We start from the raw sequence: 12,594 nt of genomic DNA, 5'->3' as shown, positions 1-12,594 counted from the left end.
CCCCCCCCCCACCCAGTGCACGAATTTCGTGCACCAGGCCCCTAGTCTAGAAATAAAAAGAAGATAATATTCACTTCATAGAATTTTGGAAGGATCAAAAGAGAGCATATGGTAAAATATCAATACAAATGCTAATTGCTGTGATTTTACAGGTCTATTTATCACACCTCAGGTAACCTTGGTGCCCTTAGACTTCCCCTTAATTCTGAATAAGCCACTAGGAGGCATTGTGTCAGGGTTCCCAAGCCAAGACCATCCTCAGGTTTAATGATTTGCTAGAAGGATTCACAGAACCCTGATAAGCTGTTCTACTTATGGTTATGGTTTATTACAGTGAAAACAGATGAAAATCAACAAAGTTAGAAGGTACATAAGGCAGGGTCCAGGAGAAACCAGACACAAACCTCTGGTTGTTCTCTCCAGTGGAGTTGTACAGACAGCACTTAGCTCACTCATTAACAATGGGTAATAAGACATGTAGAGTATGGTCAACCAGGAATGCTCACCACAATCTTGGTTTTTAGGGTTTTAACCAAAGATCAGTCACCTCTGCATAGAGCACCCATGTGGCTGAACTTAGTTACTCTTCAGTTTCCTCAGAGATCAAACTGATACAGTATGGCTCAAGGCCCTCACCATATGACCTTGTTAGCATGAACTCTCCAGTGTGTCCCAAGGCCCATACAAAGACACTCATCAGGGAGGATATTCCAACAGCTTTAAGGTTATCTCCCAGGAGCTGGCAAAGGCCAGTCTTTATTTGGAATGTGCAGGATTTGAGCTCCCCAAACCTGCTGAGTTAACCCTTTACTGCAAAGGTGTGGTCCTATAGATTTATAGGTTTGCATTTATTCCTTCATCTATTAAACATCCTGACCATGCACTCTGCTCTACCTCTTATTTCCAACTAGTGACCCAGTGCACAGATTCATGCACATTGAAAGGAAATTAATTAGAAGGCGGTTGGCGGGGCAGGACTGGGTGAGACGGAATGAACAGGCCCTGGAGCCAACCTCTCATGGTCCCTCCCTGCCAGTGAACCTGGGGTGGTGTTATGGCTCAAAGGGTGTCTATGGAGTGAGAGGGGTCCCTCCGGCAGGTGGGGTCCTTCAGCCTGGCCTGCAGGGATTGGGCCCAAACTGGCTCTCTGACATCCCCATAGGGGTCCCAGAGTGTGAGAGGGAACTCTGAAAAGTTGCTGTCCTTCACCCAAGAACCTCCACTGCCAAGTCACTGCAGCTCGGCAGCTCCTCTGTTGAGTGTCTGCTCCCTGGTGGTCAGTGCGCATCGTAGCGACTGTTCAGATGGGTGGAGGGACACTTAGCATATTAGCCTTTTATACCAGTATATGTGTGTGTGTGTGTGTGTGTATGTGTGTATATATATATATATATATATATATATATATATATATATATATATATATATATATATATATATATATATATATATATATATATATATATATATATATATATATATATATATATATATATATATATATATATATATATATATATATATATATATATATATATATATATATATATATATATATATATATTATGACAGGGTTTTCTTAGAATTATGCTACTCTCATTTGATTGGCTCTAGTATGCACTACAAAGAATTCCCTCTTTCTCCAGAGAACCAATAGGAAGAGCCCCAGATGTCCTTAATGTGACTGGGCCTCAGTGATACTGGGTGGGGAGCTAGCATCAGTAGCCCTACAGAAGAAAGGAGCATACTGTAGGGAGGAAGCTGCCAGCATCAATGTCAGGGCTTGGCATTCTTGTCTTTTTTCTCCCCTGACTAGTCAGGGGACTTTCTTTGTGGCTTTGTTTGAAAAGTAATCATGGTTGCAAATTAAAAAAATAAAAAATTTTCTTGTTTTCCCATTGAAGGTCAGCAAATCTCCTAATGCTGGGTTGACTAAAGGTTGGAGTCTGTATCTTTTGAAACTAGTTCCTAGAATTTTTTTTAAATTTCTTTATTGGTTAAGGTTAGTTCCTAGAATTCTTATACAAACATGCTGTTTACCTACAAGTTAGATATTAGTCAGAGTCAGCATTTACAGAAACAATACTGAAAGACTAGTGATCTGGGTTACAATTCCCCACTGTTACAATTAGGGTAGAGTTTTAGTGTCCTGGTTTAGGAAACCCCAAGCAGAATTCAGAGGCTCCACACTTAATCATTTCCACATGGCATATTTAAATTATTAGACATTTTTAAGGAAATACACATTGGTCTCCAAGTAAAGGAGGACCTCCCCACCCCCTTTTCCCCTTTAGCCTGGACTATTCTTCTAAACTCAGTCTTTTCATCTGACTGTGTTTTGCTTTCAATCTGTCTTGTCACCTCTTAACCTTGCTGCTTTTTCTGTCCATTTTTATCCTCATCTTCCTACTTGGGCTTTATATTCAACATTTCCTTTTGCCCTGGCTCTTCTCGACAGTTGTTCCATGATTTTACACTGTCTAAATATGTCCACTGAAGCTTCTGTCATCCCAGACCCCTCTTCCTTGGTCTGCTGACAAATCCATGTGCCTGATGCCTGTGAGCTTCTCATTACCAATGAGTAAATGAGAACTTTGATTTATACCAAACTATAGAGGGGAATAGCCTTAAATCTTGAGACAATCAACTTTGTACTTGAAGCTGTTTATTTTCTCCATCCCCACTGAGTGACCTCTCCTGCCTGCAGGTGGGTCTCTATGGAAGACTTTATTATGTAGAGGAAACTGGCCTGTGGTCAGAGGCACTACATGGCCTCCACATACAATTTATGTATAGAGTGAATCAATTTCTACCTTCTGGATTCCTGTTCCACCAACTTAGCCTTCATATCACATAGTTTAGCCTCTAGTCACAAAAATCTCTTTTGTAAGCTGCACAAGAACACAGGTGATGCCCATAAGCCAGACTTACATATGGATGTAAGAAGGGACGAAGCTAAGACTGATTGGTGCAGCCCAGGTCCAGCCTGAATGATGTGTCAGGAGCAGGTCAGGGTGGGGGGTGGGGAGGGAAGGGTGGGTGAGCTAACTGCCTTTCTGCCAGTGGAATCCAATGTCTACAGCGCTGTAGGCCCGTCAGAGGTCCACCTTTCATTATTTATACAACCAGTATCTACTTGTCTGGGCAGAGTGTGAATCCCTTCCTGAGTTATGGTTCAAGAAAATGTAAAACAACTGTGGTGGTTTTCACAGATGAAGGGTCACAATATCAGGATCTTTAGATGGCTTAAAACTAAATGTAATATCATCTGTTGCAAAGATGTGGTCATTTTGAACTTCTGGAGCTCCTTGCGTATCCACCGTTAAGAAGTCAGCTTATCTTCTCTGGCCACATGCTTTGTCTTAAGTTGTCCTCTTAGATCAGCGGTTCTCAACCTGTGGGTCGCGCCCCCTTTGGTGGTCGAACTACACTTTCACAGGGGTCGCCGAAGACCATCCCGCATATCAGATATTTACATTACGATTCATAACAGTAGCAACATTACAGTTATGAAATAGCAATGAAAATAATTTTATGGTTGGGTCACAACATGAGGAACTGTATTTAAAGGGCCAGAAGGTTGAGAACCACTGCCTTAGATACTGGGTCACTGTTTCAGATATGGACATGTCTGATAATATACCCTCTCTGATACCCATAAAAGTTATTAGTACAACAATCCTTAAAATTCCAAGTGATTTAATGCTTCCTTCGAGGTATAGAAAAGAAATGGGATACTGAGGTGAATAAACTCTACTCCTCACCTCATCTTTGAAGAGAGCAATGCCAAGAAATAAATGGCAAAGCGAAATTACCAAAGCTATAAGGAAAGCTCTGGACACTTGCGAAGGAAAAAAACAGGTGACCGAAAGACAGTGAAGGGCTTGATTAGAGTGAGCATATGTTCTGGTTTGCTTGGGGCAGAGTTTGTTTATAACTATTGCTCTGGAATGATTATTATGAACACCAGTCTTGCTCTAAAAAGTATCCTGGTTTAGGTGATAGGTTGTATGGTGACCCTAAAATTAACTGGCAAACGGCCCACATGTTCACACGTAGAGAACTGAAAGGCAGGTGGAGCATTCTGAGGAGAAGCAAAGGTGTATGATCCAGAAGCACCTGAATGCCCCAGGATGGAGAGAAAGAGCAAGAATTCTAACTTAGAAGACACGATTAATGGGGTAATTAGGAGGTCATTGGTGACTTCTAGGGAGAAGCTTCTGAGCATTTTTGAGGCAGAGGTTGCAATTTCAATGGAAAGGGAAGTGAGTTAGAGGGTCTGCACTGGCCACCGACTCTAGAAAAATGTGATAGAGGAAGGAAAAGGAAGGAAAAGTGGTGCAAGTCTATAAATGAATTGGCCACCGACTCTAGAAAAATGTGATAGAGGAAGGAAAAGTGGTGCAAGTCTATAAATGAATTGATCTTAAAAAAAGAGAAATTGAAATGCAAAAGGCTCTTGAACATATGGAAAAGTGCTTAGCATAAAAAGGTAATTGAAATTAGAATTGTGCTGCAATATCATTTTTTAACTGTCACATTGGCAGTGGTGAGAGAAAAGAGGCACTCTCATATCACTGTTGGTAGAGAATAAATTATTATAATCTGAATGGAGAGTGGCTTGGCAATATGTATGAAAATATAAAATGCATGTTCCGTTTGACCTAGAAATTTTTACTTTCAGAAATTATCCTCCAGATATACTTGCATAAGTACAGAATTACTTTATGTGAGGATATTTATTATTGAATTATATGTAACATCAAAATATTGGAAACCTAATGCCTTACAATAGGGAGCTGTATAAATAATTACAGAAAAGTGTGGAGTGCTCAGTACGTGTCAGGCATTATTTTAAGTGTTTTATTGGTAGTGTCTATTTTATTTTCTCTAAACCTGTGATGACAGATGACAATCACCATCCTTTTATAGATTTGGAACTGAGGCACAGAAAGGTAAGTATCTTGCCCAGAGTAAAATGGTAGTAAATGGTAGATCTGGGATTTAAACTCAGAGCCTAGTCTCATGACAACTGATATAGACATGCCTGTTCTATAAAGCCATGAGTTCTTTTGTTGTTTGTATTTTTAAAAAATGAGGTAGACCTATAGGTACTTATATGGAATGATCTCCAAGGCATAATTTTAAGTGAAAAACACTGTATATTATATATTATAATTTGCTGAAAAAAATATTAATGCCTGTCTATACAGACTCCTTCTAGAAGACCACACAATAAGTAGGGGTTGTCTCTGAGAATACAGTTGGTGGCTGTGAGATAGCAGTAAGCGGTAGAAGACATGTTTTACTGTATTTTCTTTGGTATATTTTAGATTTATATCATGTGTTTCTATTACTTTTTAAAATAATTTTTTAAAATTAAAGTACACTTGGCATACAATATTCTATTGGTTTCAGGTGTACAACACAGTGACTCAACATTTATGTACTTTACGAAGTGGTCACCATGTTAAGTCTAAGAACCATCCATTACCATACAAAGGGATTGCAATATTATTGACTATATTCCCTATGCTGTGCCTTATACCATGGTGACTTCTTTATTTTATAACCAGATATTTATGTCTCTTAATTCTCCTCAATTTTTCACCTATGGTCCCACTTCCCTCCCCTCTGGTAACCGCCAGTTTGTTCTCTGTATCTATAAGTCTTCTGTTTTGTTGTGTTTGTTCATTTGTTTTGTTTTCAATAAAATTAAATTTTAAAAGTAAAAATAAAATAAAGGGTGATACAAAACAATAAAAATAAAATATAGGTAATAATAACAAAATGTGGGTGGTAATTGAAAACCCTGATACATGCAGGAATAGGACAGGGGCTGACAGGAACACACTGGGGCAACCTGAGGCTTTACAAAAACACCACTACATATTTTTTTATTGGATAAAATATGTACAAAATGAGATCAACCCTCTTTACAAAATTTAAGTATACTGTATAATATTGTTAACTACATGCGTACTTTTGTACAGCAGATTTCTAGAACTTATTCCTCCTTCAAGACTGAAACAAACATGCATTTGTATTATTCAGCTCAAGCTTCTGTAACAAACTGCATTAGACAGGGCCGCTTAAATAACAGACATTTATTTTCTCACTGTTGTGGAGGCTGCAGGTCTGAGATCAGGAAGCAAGCATGGTGAGTTTCCTGTGAGGTCTCTCTTCTTGGCTTATAGGTGGCTGCCATCTTGCTCTGTGCTCATGTGGCTTCTTGGGGGTGGGGAGAGAGAGAGAGAGAGAGAGAGAGAGAGAGAGAGAGAGAGAGAGAAAGCTCTTGGGTTTCTTCCTATAGGGCATTAATCCCATCAGACTGTGACTCTGTTCTAATGACCCAATTTGGCCATAATCACCTCAGAGGCCCTGCCTGTCTCCAGTATAGTCATGTAGGGGTTAGGGTTTCAACATGTGAGTTTGAGGGGGACACAATTCAGTCCATAACACCATGGAAAAACAGCTCTGCACTTCCCTTTCCTCTCAACCCCTGGCAATCAATCCCATTCTACTTTCTGCCTCTATGACTTTGGCTACTTTAGATAACCCATAGAAGTGGAATCATTCTGTGACTGGCTTATCTCACTTAGTATAATGTCCTCAAGGTTCAAACACATTGTAGCATATGACAGTATTTCTTTCTTTTTGAAGGCTGAATAATATTCCAATGTTTGTTTATACCATATTTATGTATCCATTTAGCTGTCTATGGACATTTAAGTTGTCTATATATTTACCTTTAATGCAGATTTTCTGGAGCTGCTGTAAGCCCTCCAGCTCTCTTTTGCTCTCAGTAATGCCAAGCTTCTAGACTCTAGAGCAGTGGTCGGCAAACTGAGGCTCACGAGTCACATGCGGCTCTTTGGCCCCTTGAGTGTGGCCACGAAGTTTCAATTGCACTGTACTTGCGTGCTCGCACGAGGTATTTTGTGGAAGAGCCACACTCAAGGGGCCAAAGTTTGCTGACCACTGCTCTAGAGTATGCTGGTCCCATCAGCTCTTTTAGTTGGGAGAGCCAGGTATGTATGACTTTTTCTACATGTTAGGTTACTTCTCTAGGGCAGTATCTCAAACGTAGTTTATTGTGTTTAAAAAGTATAAACATAATGTTATTTTCAAATTCTTATTAGTGATTTTGCTAAACACTTTAAGCACATTTAAAAAAATACTATCTGTAGGGAGCGGCTATAGGGTCAAGCCTTGGACTGACCGTTGGCAGAGCCACATACAAGTCTCAGCTTGGAGGGCAGAACCCTCCTAGCACAATTAAGCGTATAGTCCTCCCTTGTTCCTAGGTAGCTAATGGGCTGTGGGAGGTGCAGCAAGTGCTGCCAAAACAAGGCTTGAGTAACAAAATAGATTTGAAACTCGCAAGAACATTCTAAATATGTTGACCACACCCCTTGTTTTGCTTTGTGTGCTCTGACTATAAAATAAAGCTTTGGTTTCAGGCTGTGTCCCTGTTTCCTCATCCAGGCAGTGCTCCACTTGGATCCAACTGTATTCTCTTGTCTGTCTTCCTCAATCCTTCACCGCCCCTCCTCAGGTTCACCCCTGGCTATGCTGGATGCAGTTCAACTATCTCTATATCCAAGGTTGGTGTTTTAACCCCATATCTGGCTAGGTTATCTGAAGCTTAGAGAGGTGGACTGGTTTACTCAAGATCACACAGCTGGCAGATGGGTGAAACTGGATATGAACTCAAAGTAGAGAACCAGAAATTAGAAGTTAAAACCTTGTACAAGTTGCAATCCAGTAAAGAAGGTGGATGTGGAGTTTGCTGTTGATATCTGCTATTTCAATGCTCTGTAAAGGGAAAAATCAGCCTTTTGACTTCAGTACCATTTTGTTCTGTATAAGGAACCTAATAGACTCCATATGCCCCTAGCAACTAAAGAATAAGATCAAAGCATTCTCTTTATCATTCATTCCTTTGAACTAAGAGGGGATTGTATATAATGTTGACAGCTGAAATAGACACATTAGGCATTAAGGTGGCTTTAATTATTGGTTTAATGAGTAACCATATATGTCAAACCAAAAGCTTTAAGACCTGCATTTCCAACTCACTTAATTCACTGATACTCCTTTTAATCATAGGTATCTTAGAGATATAATTCCCTCCAGAACTAAACTTCTGTCAATAAACTGAACTAAATAATAACTATTGATTTCAACAATGGATTCCAGCCAGTATAAACATTAAAGTGCCATGGTTAAAATTAAGTAAAAATGTTCAGTGATATGGTCTTAGAAATGATCTGTCTATTTTTAAATGGGGGCCTCAACAAATGACTATGGACAGTTAAATCAAAATCCCAGAAGTGTATTATGGACAGTAAATAAATACCCAGGGTTTTTAACTAGAAACTATTATCTGTATTTTAGTTACAAAGCTGAGTCAACTCTTGCCCAAGACTGTTTGGTCCTTTTTAATATCTCATCAGTATTCTGTACATTATTGATGAGTCAAAATATATGATCTGAACCCAAGCCTACAGACTTTTTTTTTCTGCTTTCTCAGAGAGATTCATCAGAAGCAAAATGAAATTCAAACCTATGAAAAGAACTTTAGAAGCATCTGCAGTGAACTGAAATAATATGGGAGGAATGGAAAAAATAAATTATTCACCAGAAAAAGAAGAATAAGCTTTTAAAATCCTAACAGGAAAATATGCTACTGCTACCTAAGAAATGGATCACTAAGTTGTGTCCCATGATGTGGGGAAGTTATTCCTTCATCTTTCTATAGCACATTCCTAAGGTAGACTTTATTTTTCTTTATCAAATCTAATGTAATTTTGTTCAAGTCTGGAAGAGACTAAGCTTTTTCTCTCAATATTCTTTGCTAGTTTCTTTCTCAAGGTGCCTCTACTTCAGTTTCCTGACTTGAGGTTTTTATAAGATTGTAAATGTAAACATTACGGAACAAAATTTAAAGAGAGGGAATCCATAATGCTCATGAATATTTAAATAAAATATATATCCTGCACCAAATACAGCAAAAAGCCTTTGCTATTTAAGTGGATACACAGCAAATATCCCTTCATAAAATACCCATGTTCTTCAAAATGCTTTTCCAATACCTTAAACTTATATTTATCAGAACTGACTGAACATTATGCGTTTGACTCTGTCATTTCACAGCCGTACTTGGAAGTACAGAAATACAGCTGGTGATGAAATTAGAACAGATCGTATAGGTTTATATCCTTCAAGTGACTGAGTGACTGAGTGGCAAGGTCTAGAAACTCTTGAAGGCACATCACATTGGGAAAAGTAATCCAAGTGGGAAGTCCGCTCCCAGCTCCCATCTTTAACCAGCCTAATATACAAGGCCAGGACTGGAGAAGCATGGCCATGGGAAATAAAGGAGGAATGAAGGCTTCTGTGCCACCCACTCAGTCTTTGTTAAATTGCTTGTGAGGTTGATTTTACTTGTTGCAATGTCTTGATTTTTAGTGATTACACGAACTAGGTTCATTTGATATATATCCAGGTAGGAACTATGCTAAAAAAATGCAGATCCTTTGTCAGATTCAAAACCAAATCCATCTGAGACAACAATAACAGATACAGAAATCATTTCTGTCATAGTAAATGTAGGTAAAATTCAAAGCTTAATGTCAGGAACACAAGTCTATAATCCCAAAGTCATCCTCTCCCACTGGACTATTGGTGGATACCAATGATGTGTTTGTTATTACTTGCACACATATTAGTGGCTTTGTTCATTTCTATGAAAATTTTCTGTAGGGGAGCTTCTGCATTAAGCTATGTATCAATTAATATTGATATTACATAAATTTTATTAAAATGGGGAAGAGAGGCGGGGATAAGCTTTATTTTATTAAGATACTCTGCCAAATGTAGCTTTAATTTTTATCCCATGCATCAATCCTTGATTTCCGGGAATAAGATGCTGTAGACAGAATTAGATTTTGATTGGGAAAACATCTGTGAAGCTTATAGGAGAGAGAGAGAGAGGAGAGAGAGAGAACAGAAGTAGGCAGAGAGAGCATTCAGACTGTTGTAGATGGTGGGAACAGCACCCAGTGGGGTCAGACCGGATCTGGGTTCAGCAACCTTGGTACTTGAGTTCTGGCTAGGAAGGAATTCAGAGCCAAGACCCAAACTATAAGAGAACATTTATTTATGAAATCACAGAGGTAGAAGAAGTAATACCTAGAAGAAGTAGGCTTAGGAAACAATCATAGAGGCAAAGGAAGGCCCTTGGAGCTTGGGAGTGAGGAAGGTAATGGTAATGCTCCTGGGGGAGGGGAGGAGGGAAGAAAAGGCTTGTGTGTGCTCTCAGGAGGGAGAGGTTGCTGGGTCCTCTGTACTAAGGGTTTGTTTTTTTGAAAATATGTTTTTATTGATTTTTTTTTTTTAGAGAGAGAGGAAGGGAGAGGGATAGAGAGATAGAAACATCAATTGGCTGCCTCCTGCACGCCCCCTACTGGGGATCTAGCCCACAACCTGGGCATGTGCCTTGACCTAGAATTGATCCTGTGACCTCTTGGTTCATGAGTTGAAGCTCAACCACTGAGCCACACTGGCCAAGCTGTAGTAAGGCTTTTAGGGGTGGAGATTTTAGGGGAGGTCCCAAGGAAAGATCTCAATAGAATAGTCAGCAGCTCTGCAGGTTTATTCTTTCAGGGTCTAGGTCTCCACTGACTGGTTGGTTGGTGCCAGGGCAGGGGTCATTATTCAATGCAGCAGGTCCTGAGGTCAGTCTTGGCACAGTGTTGCTTATCTGGCACTGCTGCTTTTCTGGGCCTGGAGCTGAAATACAACTGAAGCCTGCATGTTATTTCTAGGGAGGAAAGGTCAGGGGGTCCAAACCTCATAAACAGCTGTATGCTAGGGGAGGAAAGGTGATCTGGAGACGAGATCCCACCGTACAATTGTCTATTGCTAGGCATCCAGGGCTTTCACCCTGGTGAACTTCCTTACGTGGCCCATCGTCCTTGCTCTACTCACACTCAAGCTGCCTACCACACATCTATTTCCAAAACCTTGGCTAAGTCTCGACCAGAGATGAAACATTCAAAGTTTTCCCTTGTGTGCCATGAAAGACATCACTAATCAATCAGTGTAATCATTCCTGCTGATCTCAGATATAGACACAAGACTCTTCTTAACATAGCTCTCTAGGAAACTACTATTATAGATTTGACATGTGAAATAAAACCCAACTGCCACTTCTGGTTAGATCTCTGAACTTTTTATATGGATAGGAGCAGCAATAAGTCAGCATAAGATGGTACAAAACTGAAATCTGGGCTTTCATTAATGGATGCTCTGCTGGACCTCAACACATTTTCAGGGTCTCAATACATGACTTGTCTCAAAAGATATATACACTATATATACACTATATATATATGTGTGTGTGTGTATACATTTACATGTATGATAAGTATCTATATTTCTATTTATCTATATAAGATACTTTTTTAAAATCAAGAAAGCCAAATTTGGGAGAAACCAAGATGGCGGCATAAGTAAACACCGGAAATTGCTGCCTTGCACAACCACTTCAAAAATACAACTAAAAGACAAAACGGACATCATCCAGAACCACAGGAAGGCTGGCTGAGTGGAAATTCTACAACTAGAAGGAAAGAGAAAAGCACACTGAGACTCAGAGGAGGTGCGGAAGTAAAATGCAGAGGTATGGAGGCGCGTGCAGAAAGGGCTAGCAACTGTGGACACTGTTGTCTTTTTCTTGGGAGGGAGTCTCAAGCTCCCGACGGCTCTGAACTCCAGTTCCGAGTGAGTCTCTGGGGACCCAGACTCAGACGGGGTGAAACTGGATTGTCTGGCATTACGGCAGAACTCGAGGGCAGCTTTCTCTCAGAGGTGCTGGCAGTGATTACTGTGGGACGCTAAGACCCGGGGCTTCTCCCGGTAGGGCTGAGGATCAGCCATAGCTGTTTGCTCCTCCTTGTTGATTCCCTGAGACCCCGCCCAACCAAAGCTGTGCACAGAGGCTTTTGCATATGAAAGGCCTGGCCCTTTGCAATCTGAAAATTACCTAACAAACTGCAGCTGGGTCAGAGAGACCCAGAACATCCAAAAGAAGGCCCAAGGCCCCACAGCAGCTTGCATTGCTTCACAGCTGGGCCTCATCTGGGCACCTCCAAATCCCAAACAAAGAAGAGGAATCTGCAGATCTCTCCATAGCTCCTGCTGGGTAGCCTCAGGCAGAGGCTAAATTAGCACCTCCCTAGAGATCCAAGAGCCAGGTACCCAGTGGTCAGAGTGGGATAATCCAGATTACAACTCCTCAGATCCATAAGGGAAATTCAGGGGGAAGACTCAGTGAGCACCAAAGCCCCACTGAAGCAAGTCTTGCCCCAGAAGGGTGTCTCCAGCACAGAAGTTCTCCCACTGCAGACACAGCTATTCTCACAGGCCAATTGGCCTGGAGGTCAATTCCTCCCAGTGACACCTAAAACAATCAAGGCATAACTACAACAAGACTGTGCACAAAGCCCACAAGGGGGTGCACCAAGAGTGTCCACCTCAGGTAACTGGGGAGGCTGAGCCACTGGGCCCTATAGGACACCTAGCACA

This window comes from Myotis brandtii, unplaced genomic scaffold (genome assembly GCF_000412655.1).
Source record: "Myotis brandtii unplaced genomic scaffold, ASM41265v1 scaffold822, whole genome shotgun sequence".
Lineage (NCBI taxonomy): Eukaryota > Metazoa > Chordata > Mammalia > Chiroptera > Vespertilionidae > Myotis > Myotis brandtii.
This window is presented reverse-complemented; position numbering follows the sequence as displayed.